The 14,764-nt window shown below is 44.4% G+C and overlaps 1 protein-coding gene across 2 annotated transcripts in view; it reads left to right on the top strand.

The window, feature by feature from the left end:
• Positions 1 to 14,764, top strand: part of cdhr1a (cadherin-related family member 1a) — a 287,197-nt gene that overhangs the window by 116,426 nt on the left and 156,007 nt on the right. For both annotated transcript variants that reach the window (XM_061836296.1, XM_061836294.1), the window contains one exon: positions 14,453 to 14,531. The gene's annotated coding sequence lies outside the window, so the exon portion shown is untranslated. The remainder of the gene's footprint in view (positions 1 to 14,452; positions 14,532 to 14,764) is intronic.

The raw sequence follows: 14,764 nt of genomic DNA, 5'->3' as shown, positions 1-14,764 counted from the left end.
GATGTTCACATTTCATCGAAAAGCATTCTGTTTACTACGGCGTAGTTACGGTATAGCTTGTAAGTGCAGTAGCCTCTTTGATATAAATTTCACTGTCGACATTTTTACGTCTGAGGTTTGGCAAAATTATTTTGGTTGTTTGGACTCATATTTTAAGTTTTCAAAATGTTATGATTGCCCAGTATTTACACTGTTAGAAGTAACCAGAAGTCACCATTTAACAGTGTGCTTGATTTAAAATAAAAATAAAATTGTGCATTATGTCTGGCAAAAGCAGACTTTTTCAGTGTTTTTTCCAAATTGGTCATTCTCATCCCTGCATCCACCTCTCAGCAGTAATGCTAAGTACATCATCTTGTCTATTTCAATGTATTAGTTTTTTTGTAAAAAGTATTTTGATGTAAATTCTGATTTTAATGGCGGAATCCGACTTAAGTCGAAATTCGAGTTAAGTCGCCAATGTAGGAACGGATCTCAGTCGTAAAGCGAGGACTCCCTGTACAAATGCCCGTAATAATATTAAAATGTAACCGAAACACATCACGCTCACCCAAAATGCTGATTTCTGTGTGCCGATTGCTTCTGAGGTGTTGTGCGAATTGCGCTTGGCTGCAACAAGATTTGCTCTGACTAACCGGAGGATAAAAAAATGCTTACGTCGCCATCACGGAAGCAAACATTTCAAATCTGTTTGCTTAAAGAAGTCGTCCCTTTGCTAATCCAGTCGAAGTTACGTGGGTCAGTACCAGGCAGCGTGGTGGACAACTGGTAAACACATCTGGCTCACGGTTCAGAGGTCGTTTCTGTGTAGATTTTGCAGGTTCTGTGCTGGAGATGGTGTTACAAACCCTTAAGCCAGGGGTGCTCGACGCGTCCATCGCAATCGACTGGTCTCGGTTGCGAGGCAGATTCGGTCGATCGCGATGGCGTGCCGAGAAAAAAAAAAAAAAATGAAAAAGACATCAGCCATATATATTTCTTTAACTTTAGCTCACCGCGCATGTGCAAACAGCGACAGTACAGGAAAAGCGTGTTTGCCTCATCTGCTAGCGTAGTGAAATATGGAACGGCATTTTCGAACTCTTTATGGAAAATACGACACCGACATTCTGCCGAAAAGCAAGCTGAGAGTGCAGCAGTCACCGAGTTCGTCACATCACGCATAAAAGAGGCGTAGCTGACTAAATTTTAAAAACAATAATAAATAAGATTTAAAAATAAGGCGGAAATCTTCTCTTCAAATAAAATCTCTGCAGCAAGGAAGGCGGTGTGAAGCATTGTGTGATATTGGCTCGTGCGGTTATGCGAGGCAGACAAACGTACATTTACACAAAGAATCCTCAGGCTGGATGCTTGAGAAGTAGATCTTGGGGTAAAAAAAAAAAAGTCCGGGCACCCCTGCCTTAAGCCGTGGCTTGTTTAATGTTATCAGGTAATACTACTCCATCCACTCGTTTGTGTTATTTTTTTTTATTTACTTGTACTGTCCCCAGGTGGCCACAGCACGCACACAAGAGGGAGCAGCGCTGTCTATTGAATTGAAGCAAAAAATACGGCAAAACAGTTTCATTCTTTGCACACAAGTTAATGATTTCATTACGCTTTGTTTTTAGACAGTAATGTGACACGTATAAGCAAATCGTTAATACTAAATTATGTAACTTCTGCCCGATCCAAGCGTCATACGCAGCGCTGCAATTTGTGCGCGTACTTGTACAGTAAGTGGCATTTGAAGAATCGGCCCCGTCACGCGAGCGGCGCCGCGCACACAAACAAATGAAAGGCCCGTAGTCTCAAAGTGAGATTGATGCGTACTTGTGAACTTCTCCGGGCCTCCGTTGTGAATATGGAGGAGGCTGCCGCCGACTCCCGGGGGAGCCGAAGGGTACCTCCTCTTTTCCACCTCTGTCACACTAAAATAAAAAGGAAAAATAGGCCGGGCGCATCTATTTTTATTTATTTATTTTTTTTGCACGCCTGTTCATCAGTATTCACTCATTCATCGTCTGTCGTAGCAGATGAAATGCGGACCGGCTCGGCGCAATGGATGAGCCTCGAATCCACTTTGTCGCATGAAGGACGATGTCTGGAGTTCAGTCTGGAATTAAAATGGAACAATAACCGTGAAAAAAAAAAAAAACCTCCTTTTTGATGCAAGGCGGAGGCATATTTTTTTACTCAGCAACTGAAAACTTTTCAATTTGTGTGCAGAGTCCTCGACCGAACCAAGCCGTGAATAAAATGCATCGAGGACGGAGATGCCAAAGCTCCAAAGACGGAAAGTTGGGAGCAACCGAAAATCATTCTTGGCTTCAAGTGCCGAAATCATACGGGGAAAATAATGCACACGCGTAACAAAAGAGCATCAAATAAACGGGATTCGGTGAGAGCGATTCCCTGGTAATATCACATCAATTGAAATCAAATACAGTTTTTAAGAACTCAAAGAAACGCAGCCTAATTGACAAGCTGACTAAAATAAATTGACGAATAAAAATGAAAACAGCATGATACAGAACCTCGTTGGCAAACAAAATAAAATGCATTTAAATGAAATGAAATGAACAAAATGACAAACAAATGAATTGACAAACATAACAAATGTCAAATAAATCAAACAAATGAATTGATGAACATCATGAAATCGCATATTTATGGGTCAAACTGAATCCCTTTTAAACGAAGCCGCTCGCGATCCGACTCGCTGACCTGACCAAACCGAGCCAACGAGCCTTGCGAACGTGTCAGGTCAAAACCGGAGCCATGTTGACACGGGCGCGGATCGATACGACATCCTAATGTGGCTTTAATCACGTGCCGTTGACGCTTGCTTGACTTGCTTTTCCCATCTTGGATGCACATAGCTAGCAACTCGTGTCCACGCTTTGGGTCAGCCATCCATTTTTTTCCCCCCATTTATAAATACCTTTCCACAAGTATTTCCACTCCATGAGTTTACAAAAACTTGTGCTGTATATCAAATCATCTTTCACCATTGAAATGAATGGAAATGCCCTTAATCTGTTCCTCACCCCCATAAAAACCTACAAATTTTTTTTACTGTTTCTTCATGAGAAAAGGAGCAGGATATACTATTGTATTTTATAAAAGAATATAGAAGGAATACACAACTTAATAGAAATGTAAAGAATCAAAAGTTTTGCGCATCATGATTTCATGCTTCAATTCAATGGACATTGTGCAATTCCTTCTGTTATTCATGCTTTGGCCACCATGGAAGAATATAACGCAGCAGAACCTCAATAAAACAGACCCCCAAAATAACAGATATGAGATAAACTGAACAATTTGTGCAAATTCAAAAACAGTTTCCATTTTTAACTTAAAATGCCACTGATAAAATCTGCTAGTTTCATATTTGCTTACCTTAGAGTATTGTACATCAAGAATGTCACCAAGAACACCAACGGACGAGCTAAGTTTGGCTAAAATGTGAAACCTTCAAGCATTTTCAAGCTTTTCACTGTATATATATTTTCATAAGAACTTTATACTGTACTGTACTGTACAGTAATATGAGTCCATCTGGCCCGCAAAGAAAAGTGCTTCAACGTAATGGACAGGAGGGTATACTGGACCACCATCCTCCCCAATAACAAAATCATAATCCATGTACAGTATGTTTATCGCCCTATTAATCTGTTCTATCAAACTTCTACTGTAAATACATAAGATGGTCACAACTGGTCAGTCAGATGCAGTAGTTGTTTTTCACAGATGATAAAAAAAACAACATGCCTGTGATTATTTTTGTCTAGACGTGTTGTTGCATTGTTTGTGTTGATGTTTTAACACGTTATAGAGCGTCGACATCAGTCTTATGGCGATTGGCATTGTGTGTTAGCATTAAGCTAGCTAGAATTCTTGCCAAACTGAAGTGACGTAAACTTTGGCCATCTGGCATTGGTAAGTCAAATTTTTGCTCTTAACTCAAGACAAAATCCCCCAGTTGGGTCATTTGTAAGTCAAGGGGCCACTGTATTTATATTTGCGGACGTGTGTGCTCGCTCTTACCCCCCAGCGACCCCCGCCGCTCCCCTTTTTGCAAAGCCTTTCTCCCGGCGCTACTTCATAATGATCTCCCCCCCCCCCCCCCTGAAAGGTAAATCAATTATATAACAACCACAAAAGAAGCGTTTTGTCATAAAATGGTAATTAGTTCGGGTCCTGACCTCCCTCTTGGCACCCCGACTCCCCCAGCTGAGGACCGGGGGCAGGTCGGCGGTCGCCACTTAACGACACGCGAGGCGGTCGCACGCCGACGGAGACGACGTGGCGCCTTTGTCTTCATTGGCGGCGGGGCAGGGCGGGGAGATGAAGTTCTTGCCTGCGCGTTTATCAATCACGGGTTGGGGGAGCGGGGCGGGGGGGCGGGGGGGCGGGGGGGGGGGGGGTCTCCAGCTGTTCCGCGGTCTTCGGCCTGTCTTCGACAGCCGGCCTTACAAATTGTCTGAAAGGGAAAGGGTAGCCACGCACATACACACCCGCATATGCTAGCGTCAACATGGGTGCGCACGCTCGCTATTGTTCGCGCCTGGTGACGGATGTCTCCGGCGGACGCGGGCGGCCCCGCCGTCTGCTCTCCGCAATTACAGGACGGATTAACGGTTCTTTTCCTCCGACACGCCTCCGCCGTGCCTCGGAGGAATCCCGGCATTCCGCGGTGAGCGTCGCGTCCAATTACCGCTTAATGAATGAAGGGGACTCCTGAATGGAGGCCGCCGGCGGTTAACTGGCATTTTTGAGGACATCCATCACCTGATTGCGGGAAGCCTCTTTGAACGTTTGTTCCGTAGCCTTCATTTTCCACTACCGTGTGACATTTCTGGACACTTGCAGCACAACTTTAGCATTCTAATAATTTAAAAACATGTCGCTGTGCAAATAAAAAGGTCTGCGCAATAGCAATTTCTACAAGATTTTTGAAGAAATCCCAACTGACAAAGTAAAATGACATCTTGTAAAATCTAGTAAACTACTTGAACTTTAAGCGTTACTTTAGAAAGGATTTCGATACAGTTACTGGTCAGCAAAGACTATGAAAATATGTAACGTCATGACCGCGAAATTTTTTAGCAGCTGGGATTTCTAACAGTCTTTAAAGAAGTGAAGCGCACTAGCGAACCGATCAGTCAAACGCAGACCTGCGAGCTAGCTTCGAGTGACGTTGACAGTTTTCCGTCTTCTGATAGGTGACGGAATTGGACTAATGTTGGGTGGACATTATTAAAATTCATTTTCAGGGCCATCTTTTCAATTAAAAAAAGGAAAAGATTTCTTCGACGCTTCCAGTTAGCTGTGGCGACAGTTAGCGGATTAGCTCCGAGGAGCAAAGACAATGAGGACGGATTTATTGGAGCAAAATAATTCACATCTCTGGTGATTACCATGTAGTTTATTTAAACTTTTGATGTTTTGTCATGGTAATAGATATTATTCAAGAATTTGGGGAGGGTTTAAAAAAAACAAAACAAGGTCAAGGAGTCCATTTTTTTTTCTCCAAGTATGCGGGGAAATGCCACAAAGTAGAGGAAAAAAAAATACTAGTCATAAATAGTCGTTCTACTGGTGCACCCTAGCCGTTTAACTCGTGCGCTAAGTAGTTTTGCCTGTGACGGAAAAGTGCGTACTAGTACTAGGATGTGGAGTAAATACAGCTTTTAGGATGACTGATCGCGTCCCGAAGTGAAAAGTTTCTGGTGTCACACGCGCATAGATAGATGGACGTAGGAATTAGGCGTCGTCCAAGGTCGAACGCTGATAGGATTGTTACTCCGCCGGTGCCCGGGTGTCAACGGCGTGTGCACTCTCGCTTTTTCATCATATTGAGCGCATCAAGAAAACGGCGAGGAGAATGAAGTGAGGAGAGAGAGACGGGAGACCGAGAAGGAGCGGCAAGGGATACAAATTGATCGTTTGGTGGCCAGATCAGTCATAGTCACGCCGGCTGGATGGATGGAACGTCTTTGACGGCCGGTGCGGGTTCCGGCAAAGGAGGCGCGGGGGTCTGAAAAGAAGAGAAATTGGTCGCGGGCCTCTCGGGACGGGAGGGGGGCAAGTGAGCGGCCCGCTGTTGTTTGGAAAGTTTTGAGAGGTCTCAAATGTGACAGTTGAATTCTCCCCTGAAATGTTTTGTTTACATCCTTTGAGCCGAGATGGGAACGGAATTGTCACTCTGTCTTCTTCAAAGCGGATTTGTCAAATAAACAAATATTTCTATTCCCATTACATACGCGGCGATGCCTTGATCACGTCAAATCAATTTTCTTCATTGGAATGAATGGAAATGCCGTTAATCCATTCTAGCCTTCACTCTCCCCCCCCCCCCCCACCCCCACAAAAAAATCAACAACCAAAAAAACCCAAGAAAAATTTAATGTAATTTCAACAAGAAAACTGCCCTCTATAACACCGAACAACATAAGAAGATAAACAGAATGTAAAGAAATGATTAATGCTTTCATTCAAATAATTGTGATAATCTTTTTGGTATGCGCACCTTGGCCACCAGGTGACGGTGTGGGGCGGGGGGGGGGGGTTGTACACTATAATACAGGCAATGAAGAAGAGTCACTAAGTACAGTCGAGCCTCGGTTCTCGACCACAATCTGTTCTAGAAGGCGGCTCGAAAACCGATTTGTTCGAAAACCAAATCAACGGCCGCGTGAGTTTGTGTTTTTTCCGAAGGGTTCGTTGGAATTGACGATAACAAAGCGCGTTGCGGGTGGGTCAGCTGGTCGCGGCGCGCGTGTTGTCTTATTTCTGGGGGGTTTTTCGGCGGGATGGGAATTCACAACAAAGTGCGTCGTGGGTCATCTGATCTGCTGCCCGTGTTCTGTTATTTCCGGGTTTTGTTGGGGGCGTTCGAGTACCGATTTTCATTCAAAAACAGAAGCAAAAAAATCTCGAAACTGATTTTTTTTTTGAGAACGGGGACGTGCGAGAACTGAAGCTGTACTGTATCTTTAACATAAAATGTTATCACCCTTCCGGTATTTATGCTAATCGTTAGCACATGAGTTGCGTGTTAGTATTGACCTTGTGGGGGGCATTTCTAGAGCAAATGTGTTTGTGGAGCTCATTTCATACACGGTTAAAAGCATTCGAATAGCTAAATGAAAAATATTTGAAAAAGTACAAAATAAATTTCCCAAGTGAACATTTTCACAACGGCAAATTTCGATCACATTGACCTCCTCGTTCCGTATTTCTCGACTTCAAACCTTTCCGAGATGACGTTTCACGCCGCTCGTCGTCAGCAATCGAAATGAATTCCGCAGCTTTTCCGTCGCGCGTCTGCGCGTCGACAACGATCCCGCGACCCAGTCACGACGACGGCTCGCGGCCTTCGACGGCCCGATCCGAAATCGGACCCATCGATCTCGATCGAGCCGGCGCCTCCTTCCTCGATTGAGCTGGGAGAGTTTTATGAAGTCTATTTTCAGGGTGGGAACACAAATCAAATCTCCAGCCCGCTAATGGGGCTCCTTTGAATTGTCACATTTGCTCGATGATGACTTTCCCGCCTCTTTGGAACGACGTCGCCAGCGAGTCGCTAATGACTCATGTGACAACTCCCGGGGTTTCTCCTAACTATCCCGGCGAATGTCAGCCGCGGAGCCCTCATTCCTTTTGATGACCTATTAAATATTACGAGGACCCCCTCCTGTGTTCACTGTCGTCTCACTCATATCAAGATGGTGTTTAATGCCCATGAGACAAACAACAGGCAGATTAAAGCCATTACACTCTGCTGCGCTCCCACGTTCACCCTCCGCAAAGTGGAGTTGGGATGACTTGTTTAATGGCTTTGCGGCGTAAAAAGCCGTTTTCGCCATCTCGCGCGTCACGTTATTGACACACACGCCTTACCGTCCCGTAATCAAGCGACAGATAGTCGATAAAGGAGCGGCGACGCCTCTCGTCGGCCGATCCCGAAGGCAAAAACGCCGGTTTTGCTCTCCGTCGAATGGCAGCCATTTTGGTAGATGGTCATTTAATGGCACGCGAATCAACCCGGGGAGCTAATCGCCACGACGAGGCGAGTAAAAATAACTCCTCATTTTCAAGAATAATGGCGGCGCCGTCTTAAACGATCTTTTTTAAATTCCCTTCCGCGGCGATGACGGCGCTCCTCAAGGAAAATGTTCATAAAAGCTAATTGAAGTCGTCGCTCGGTGGGGTTATTAAAATGTTTGAATGTGTCTCGTTTAGCACGCTGTAAATTTAAATTCCGAGTCTGTGGTGGAAGACCCGGGGAAGCCTTTGTGGGAAATGATCAAATTCCGTCTGATTTATCGTTATGTATTTAGCCAACTTTTTGCCACTTTTGTGTTATTTCCCCCCGCCCAAAGTTTCCTGCAGTGTCTTTGGATTCAACATTTTCTCACAAGACTCTGACTTTCTTTTGCGTTTGATTTTCCTTTCTCCTTTTGTCCTGGAAAATGACATTTTCTTAAAAAAAGGACTTTTGTCTGGAAATGTTTTTCTTGTAATGTCATAAAGTTATTCTGCACCTAACAGGGGCTCGCTTTGGCTTTTACCTTGTGCAGTTGTTTACATTGCTACAAGTGATAAATGAGGACAGATTTTTGTTTCATTTTTAGACATTTGTCACGATTTGTGTTTTTGTTCTTTAGATTATACAGTGCAACCGCGGTCCTCAAACAAATCGGTTTTCGAATGAAAATTTTGAGATTTTTTTTTTGCTTCTGTTTTCAAACGAAAATCGGTACTCGAACGCCCCCAACAAAACCGGGAAAAAACAGATCGCGCGGCCAGACCAGCTGACCCCACGACGTGCTCTGTTGTGGATTCCCACCCGCCCAAAATAACAATGCGGGTGGCGGTCGTCAGTTTTCGAACAAATCGCTTTTCGAACCGCCTTCTGGAACAGATTGGGGTCGAGAACCGAGGCTCTGCTGTATCTTGTTTTCCTGTGTCCAACGTTCATGCATTGGGTTACTCGTTAGATTTTTATTCCCAGCAGTTCTCGTCAGCTCCGTTCTGTCTCTGTTTTGTCAACCAATCAGCACCCTCCAGTTACTCGTGTTTTGTCCAGGTGTGCCTTGTCGTCTCGCCACTTTGCTTGAATTTTGTTCCTTGCCTTCTTTTAGTCTGGGTCTGTCCGTCGTCGCCGTTCTCGTTGCTGTCTCACGTCGCATCGAGGTTTCTCGGTAATTTGTTGTTGTGAGTGTTTTGGTTTCCCGCGTTACTACGTATTTTGCTTTTTTTTTTGAGCGGTTAGCACTGTGGTTGCCTTTTTCTATTTGATGACAAATACAGTTTCTTAGGCCAGAAAAGCGATAGTAAGCGAAAGAGCTGAAAACTGTCAGTGGATTCTTTGGTCCACAAGATTCTTTAGAATTGATGAATATATGGGGGCGGGGGGCAGTTAGTTCAAGCAAAAAAATCACTACCAATGTTTTCAGGACTAGACTGAAAACACAGTTGGCCACGTGACATCACGTTTTGCGGTTGTGCGAACGATTCCATAAACAGTCAATCCAAATCGGGCATCATTCCCATAATTTCAACGTGGCGTTCGACAGAAACCCAAACCGAAGGCCTCGATCCGCGTCATGTAATTTCCGAGCCTCCATCCCTCACACTTGCGCCATTTTCTGCGCTCTTCCATCTTTCTCCCTCCAGGGGGTTTGTCGGACGTCTTGGCGGCGACAAAGAGAGAAAGGGCGCGACGCAAATCTCAAGGGGTCGGCGCGAAGTCCTAGCGAAGGTGGGACAGCGATCTTGAGCCTGATACGGAGGGAGGAGGAGTGATCGAGGCACAGATGGTCCAATGTCTCAACTGGATAAGTGAGGAGGGGTGGGTGGGTGGGTGGGGGGGGGGGTTGCCTTCCTCAAGGTCAGGGGCCACATTTATTAATTTCCATGAAAGTTACAATGAAATTTTACCGAGTACTTTGCCGCGACGGCGCAGTCGCCATAAATTTGCCGGCGTCGTCATCTCGAACCGTTTATGACGCCGCCTTCAAGGACACGCGCGGCGGCGGTATTTGTACGCCATGATACCCGTTTCATTGTGCTCATATAACGCAAATGAGAAAATTAAGAATAAAACCTCGCCGGTTCCCGTCTCCTCCGCGCTGCAACGTGCCGTAAATGTCACACGATATTTGCGACGCCCTTGTCTTGCGGCTTTTTACAGTCGCGCTTACGCTGTTGATGTTGTCTGGCTTATGCAAAGTAACAACAGGGAGAAAATAAGTGGGGGGAGGAGGGGGGGGGTAATATTTTCCTTCTGGAGCCGCACGCACGATCTGGCAGCTTGTGTTTCCCAGCATCCATCACGGGTGAAGAAAAGGCCTCTTGACTGCTCACTCGTCCTCACACGTCCACGGCGAGAGAGATGAACTCGTGCTCTTTATTGATTGGCCGTTTAAAAGCCGCTGGTAGCCGAGGGACTATGTTAATGCCGCGAGGTCCCATCCCCCCCACCCCCTTGGGTGCCCCCCTCCCGATCGCTCTCCAGGGGCCCTCGCGCATATTCCTCAGCGGGCTATCGAAAGGACTTCATTAATGGCCAATTACTAATATCTAATGAGGTCCATTGTGTCGCGGCGCCGCCGTAAACGGGCATCTGCGACGTCGCCACGACGACAAACACGCGTGCAATTATTCAAATGCGGCCTGCGAATTGAGGGGCTGCGACAATACCGCTGATTTTTACTTCAGCCGTTGCGCTCGCTCCGAAGCGTTTACTACAGCCATGTCCAAACTTTTTGAACGACAATAAATCGCCACCTGGAGTTTATGAAATATGGCGAGCCAAATTCATTGCGCAGCATGTACGGGACGTATTGAAATCGTCTGCATATACCAGCGTATTTGTTAAGAGCAGCGATGATTTTAACTGACCAAAAGTCAGACGAAAAATATCTTTATTAGAAAATAATTGCAAATAAAATGTAACATTCTACTTAAAAAATGTAAATGAAAAGTTCATATGCTATTTAGATTCATTTATAATTTAAAATGAAAAATACTTGCATGACAAATTTTCATTGGGGTCTTTTAACATATTTAAGACACTTTCAAATAAAAAAAAATTGTGATACATTGTAACATTAAAGTTAATTGAAAATATAAACAATCCTTAATTTTTTTATGATAAAATGAAGTAAAAAATGTTTGCTATCATATCAAATTTTGCTTAGCATATTTTGACAAAAAATGGTGATATTTTGTAAATTCAAATACATTTTCCATATTAAATGAAAAAAACTAAAGTAATACATTTTTATTGTATTATTTCATGTAACAATTTCAAATGAAATATGTGGTGTTTTGTAGCATTCGACCAAAAACATTTAAGAATAAAAGGTGTGATATCTTTAAACTGCCGTTCCATAAAGCATTTTTACTTTGCAAAAAAAAAAAAAACATAAAAAAAAAACTGCACGATATATCGTTGTATTGAACTTTGTTATAATCTTATGTCAAATTATTATAATTATTTCAAATTGGAATACGTGGCAGGCCCATAAAAAATGCGGCACGGGCCGCAGATGCCCCTGGGGCCACCCTTTGGACATCCCTGTTGTAGTGTTTTTTTTTTTTTTTTTTTGGAGGGGGGGGGGGGGGTTGTTTATGCAAGGCTGTCTGGCCCCAAGTGACTTTGAGCCCCCCCAATCCCGCCTCTGAATGAGGTGACTCATCCTTTGACTGCCAGGTTGATATTTGCGGCTAATAAAAGGAATAAATCAGACAAGGGGGCAGGAGTATTTCATTTGTTACCCGAATCCCTTATGGGAGAATGATTCGGAAATGTAAAAAACTGCAATTTCCCTGCTGGGAAGGCGCAGGAGTTGTTTTCATATTCCGAAGACAAAGTGCGTCTTTACCGGCCGATTCTCTGAGGTATAAATCTAACAGGCAGGCTTGTACATTACCTCCACTTCTGCATTTCTTTCCGCATTCCACGTTTTTTTTTTTTTTTTTTTTGCTCCCACCTGTCTGTCATCGTGGCTCTCCCGCCATCCTCCTGTCGTCCTTCCCCCTCTGCCCCCGTACTTGCGGACCCTCCGCCGGGCGATCGCGGGCGCACCGACAGGATGACTTTGCGATGACGCTGTGATGACCTTGACTGGGGGCGCTGATTGATTCCTGGAGTTTCTTTCATTATATTGGATTTGACATTGTTGGACTCCATTTTAACAGGGGGAAAAAAAAAAACTTCTGAGAGAAACGGGAAATATTTGAGCGCCCATCTAGAAGCATATTTTAATTCATACAGTGAAACTCTTTTGATGAAGGATTAAAACATTTCTTTTTTTTTTAATAAAATAATTTTTTATGAGATACTAATGACTAGAGTTTGGAGTTTGTAGAAAGTACGAGCCGAGCCGTCGTCCAGTCGATTTGTCGCTTTGAACACCGTAAGTGAGGCTTTCCTGGTTAAACACCCATCCATCCATTTTCTTAGCCGCTTATCCTCACGAGGGTCGCGGGATTGCCGAAGCCTATCCCAGCTGTCAACGGGCACCCTGAACTGGTCACCAGCCAATCACAGGGCACATCGAGACAAACAGCCGCACTCACAATCACACCTACGGGCAATTTAGAGTGTGTCCAATTAATGTTCCATGTTTTTGGGGATGTGGGAGGAAACCCACGCAGGTGCGGGGAGAACATGCAAACTCCACACGGGCGAGGCCGGGATCAAACCCGGGTCCTCAGAACTGTGAGGCCAACGCTTTGCAGCTGAGCCACCGTGCCTCCTTTGGTTAAAAAAAAAAAAAAAAACGTTTACGTCTGCTCGTGTAATGCTAATGTCAACACAAAAATTAGAAAACACCAAAATGAATATTTAAGCATATCATCAATCTCGTCGTGTCACAACCCGATAAGCCACTGATATTTGAACGCAAAAAGTGCTGCAATACATGTAGACAGACAATGTAAAAAATAAGAGAATAACTTACTGCTGTTAGATGTACCGCATATTTGTGTGTATTATACTGCCCTTAGGTGACTAAGGCATGATGCAGGAGCAGCATAATGACCATTGAATCGAAGCATATAGTGTGACAAAATGATTTCATTCTTTATATTCTGTTTAATTATTATTACGATTAACATGTTTTTTTTTATTAAGGATAATATAGGTGCGATTTTTCCTCATTAAAAACAACTTTTTGTGAAAGGCTGGAATATAATAACGGAATTTTCATGAATTTTAACAGGGAAATATGATTTGACATGCAATCGCTTCATCATATTTGATCAATATATCAAATATTTATCATGATTTTGAGATGGAAAGTCGTGAGCGCAATACGAGGAAGAATCGTGGGAATCTTTTTCAGACCACACTTGAAATGACGCGTCGGGCCCGGCGACTTTGAGATCTCCACCTGTGACGTTAAAAAATGATTTTTTTTTTTTTTGGGGGGGGGAAAAAGTCTGTTTGGCGGAGCATTTTGGTGCCAAGTCACCAGCCTGTCCCACGGAGCTCCGTCCCATCTGTCAGTGGGCCCTTTAGTGCCTGGGGGGAGCCGGGGTGGCAGCGGCTGAAAGCAGGGCAATTGGGATCAGTCGGCGCCCACCCCCCCCCCCAGCTCCATCATTCCTGCGCCCCCCCCCCCCCCCTTTGCCATTATCACTTTGGGCCTGCCAACACATCTGCTTTTCACTTTTGCCGCAGTAATAGAGGCAGGCTGAGCGGGGCCCGGCAGCGGGAGATGACGGACATGAAAATGAGCTTCTTTTTGCGCCATCGCCGCCAAAGTGCCCAGAAGAAAATGTGGTGTCACATCTTGTCAGGGCTCGCTCGCTCGGCGCGTTGCCGAGGGGGGGGGGGGGGGGGGGGTGACTTTTCTGCTTAACTCTAGAATGACAGCTTTCACGCAGGACAGTCTACAAAGTAGTCACGACGTCAGTAGTACTCTCGAGCAAATTTCCTGCTAATACCCGCATGGAATCCAAATAATTGATCATAACCACGCCACATTTTTCACACTATTTCAACCTACTCTTCATAAAACCCCAAAAATGTGCCGCTGTGGCAGTTTATGCAGCACTTAAAATCTATTTACTGCGTGTGAAACCCTAGAATATGTTCACGCAGACAGGTGCCGAAAAAAATTGCAACAGATGTTTTTTTTTCAGCTCGATAAACTTCCCAAACAACAATTTCACTTGGATCGTCGCTGGCGATGCATTGAGAGCGGAGAGAATTTATGCATTTGTGTATTGTTGTATGTTGCGTTTTTATGTGTCGCTGCTTAGCGTACAGCAACATAGCACTTGTTTGTGGGTTTATGCTAATTTCCATCGGCCTGTTTACGCCGCTTCCCATTTTATGTTTATTAAGCTAGCATCATTTCATTTGATGTTGTGTGGTTGCATGATATGCTTTGTTGAAATCTACATGTTGAATTCTCTTTTGTTTTATGTGTCAATTTTGCAGGAGTGAAATAACAACTTGAAGCAAGCACACCCGGCCTCTTAATGGAATAACTGCGCGAGTGAGCGAGTACGGAAAAGCGGTAAGGAAAACCTTAGCTTAAAAAACAGCAGCCGGTATGGACCCATCCATTTTTTTCACCACAAAACATGATTTTGACGTTTATGGCTTTTTGTAACTCCCGTCATGAACAGCCTCGTGAGGGATTTGTTTTCAAGAAGAAGCCGGACGTGACGTACAGGGCAGTAGCGTTCTCGACTGTTTATACTAGTTTTACCTGCTGGAAGCTAGCTCGTTGTTCCTTCGTGTTAGCCA

The sequence above is a fragment of the Syngnathoides biaculeatus genome, chromosome 12 (genome assembly GCF_019802595.1).
Source record: "Syngnathoides biaculeatus isolate LvHL_M chromosome 12, ASM1980259v1, whole genome shotgun sequence".
Lineage (NCBI taxonomy): Eukaryota > Metazoa > Chordata > Actinopteri > Syngnathiformes > Syngnathidae > Syngnathoides > Syngnathoides biaculeatus.
The sequence above is the reverse complement of the archived record's forward strand: the minus strand, read 5'-3'. Positions and strand labels throughout refer to the sequence as shown.